Below are 3,132 nucleotides of genomic sequence, written 5' to 3' on the forward strand. Positions count from 1 at the left end.
TCATGAGGATATTTTTGTCTTTTCTTCATTTGATTTTTTTTTCTTGGAACATGGCATTACATATTAAATAAGAATGAGTCTTGAATGATGCAGTGTGATTAAGGTCGTGTTCCTTATAACAGAGGAAATTTTTTCTACTTTAAAAAATTATGTACATATAATATATAAATGAGATCATATATATCATATGTAATATGATATACATTATATATGTTATATAATGTATATAAATTTATGTACATAGTGCTATATGTTTTATATAACTATGTATATAGTTTTAGGAGGGACAGGATCAATGATCAAACTTGGTAATTAAAACCCTGTGAATGCTCACAAAAATTTAAAGAGGAAGTAGTAATACTAATACTACACAAATTTGTTCAGAGTATGTAGTGTGATAGGACATTTCCAACTTGTAATTTTGAGACCAGAACAGGGGTGTGCTGACACAGGTTTGCAAGAGTCAGTTGTGAGCATCTCTTCCCAAGTCTGCATTCAGTGACATCACATTGGCAGATTGAAATCAGCTATAGCAAATGTATGTATACCAAGGAATTTACTAACCACTATTAACCAAGGCTTTTTATTTTACTGGAAAGCTAGTGATTTAATATTTACCAACATATCGCTGGTCAGATTAAACATAGTTTTATAAATCAACAGGATATTACAAGAAGAGAATTACAGACCAAACAAAAAAAAAAAGTGCAAATGTAAATTAAAATTAGTTTGTTGGTACATTAGCAGGAAGTTAAGGAAGGTCTGCTCTGATGACTTCAAACACTTTAGGATGGTACTGGTGGTCTAGAATGGTCACATGGATCTTACACATACATAGTCACGAAGCAGTAACCTATGACAATTACTCATATAGTGGCAAAATTAAACTCTATACCGCTATATTCACAGGTTACATTCATGAGTGTAAACAGAGTATATTAGCCTAAGAAGTGTGTGCAGTTGTAACCACATTGATTGTAATATCTATTTTCTCACATATAAGAACAAGAAAGCAATGCTGAATTACCAATGTCCCATCATCTACACAATAGCAAAGACAACTCTTTTGTTTAGAAGTAGGAATTATCTTTAGACACTCATTCAAGAGACATATGGTTTATAAAATAATGGAATCTAAACTGACTTAATCCAAACAAAAAAATCCTCCAGTCATTTTGCATTTTGAATGTTGATAATTTTCCAAAATTATTTTTAAGGCTTTGCATGTAGAACAGATGCCAACCAGTCCAATTGCATTGCTTGTTGCACTGGGAATGACGATCCTTACAGTTTGCGGGTGGAACAGTTCTGAGAACACAGTCCTTAAAGGGCAGAAAAGGCCAGCAAAGTTGACATCCCACATGCACATAAAAAGGTGAAAAATTTCAAAGTTCTTAGTACAGATGGGGAAGTTCCCAGTGCCAGTGATGACAGGGAGAGGTAATATAATTGTATGATTTTATTAAATCAACAATATGTTCTGTAGTATATATTTCAAGGTCCTCAGTCATGCTGCTTGAAGATGGGGTGATTAGGATGATTTCAGTGGCCCTCTAAAATGTTTAATAAGTCTTCATGACTTGCTCAGCATGATCTTGTCTGCAGCTCACAGAATTCTGGCTAAGATCTGGCAACTTGTTCTGGTGCCAAGATTGTCAAAGTGTGGTCCTCATCAGCAATAGCAGCAGCTGCACCTGGGAGCTTATTAGAAATGCAAATTATCAGACTACCCAAGGCCTACTGAATCAGATGCTCTGGGTATGCGGTGCAGCAATCTGTGTTTTAGAAATCCCTCCATGTGATTTTGAAGTATGCTAAAGTTTGAGGACCACTGTTTCTGTAAATAGCCAGAAATTAATGGCCAGAAGACTTGGACCATCCCAAAAATGTGAGTACTCACCCACCAGTGAATTATTTTGGTGGGTGACTTAGAAAGTATTTTCTAGCATACTCTATTTTTCTCTGAGAGATATAGGGTGTCACATCCACATGTATAGCTGGTGAATTCCAAGTCATATTCAATAAATGAACAACAAAACAACAAAAACACAAATGAGGCACCCAAGGCTAATGCAGCTTCCTGACAGTTTCACATTCAGAAAACAAAACACACAACAAAAACAAAATCCACTCTAGTTCATGTAGCAAGTTATTTTCAATAACTGATAGAAATAAATACTTTTTAGAGTATTAGCAACAACAACAACAACAGCAACAACTTAGCCAAATACCTACTGGCTCAATAGACTCCTACCAGGTATTAGCAGGACCTCACTGCTCTCCCAGCTACTCCGCATAAGGTCAACAAGTCATGTCAGAGAGTACACTAGAGGTACGTTATGTGTTTGCAAAAGCCGATCTGTACCTGTTAGTCATCCACTGCATGCTATGTCTGCTTCTCCTGCCCTTGCTCCCACAAATCCATCCCCAATATCTACCAAATCATCTGAAGAAAGCTAGCCTGTTATGAGAATGTCAACGTTCATACCAAGGGCACTGAATATAGGTGCTGTCAAAGCTTCCAATCTTCAGGGTGCTAGAAGAGCATCAAATTATCTACAGAGGTAGGGCTAAACTTTGTTGCTGAAACAATTCCACCTGTCATGATGCCCACGTCATCTCTTAATCAGTTTCACAAGCTTCAATTGAGCAAGCCTGTAATAACACTTCCTAATACAAGCATTCATTGCGTACCACGCATTGTGCTAAAAATTAGCTAATTTTATATTCAAACAATGCTTTATGTGGATATTATTACCATATACAAAATTTAGAGGGATCAATTATCTTGCCCCAATCGTGGCAAACTCTGATTCAGTCAGACTTGAATAGGGATTGTAGAGGTAGAGATAACCTCCAACCTTTTTGGTAAACAATACCAGATACTTAGGACCAGGTGCTTGAGACTTTCCGTCACCAGAAGATTAGGACTTTCCACTGCCAGGGGGAAGGGACTTTCCAAAGAGCCCAAAGTTCCTCCTGTTCCAGAAAGGGAGTATGCTTACCCGATTCCAGGAACAGCATGACCAGTTCCTTATCTGTAACTACCCAGAGGGAGGGAGGGGAAGAATAGACCATTGGTCAATACCTCAGTCCTTCCTTTGCCCGCCAAAAGCTAAAAGCCCAATGGTT

This window comes from Cynocephalus volans, chromosome 1, assembly GCF_027409185.1.
Source record: "Cynocephalus volans isolate mCynVol1 chromosome 1, mCynVol1.pri, whole genome shotgun sequence".
NCBI lineage: Eukaryota > Metazoa > Chordata > Mammalia > Dermoptera > Cynocephalidae > Cynocephalus > Cynocephalus volans.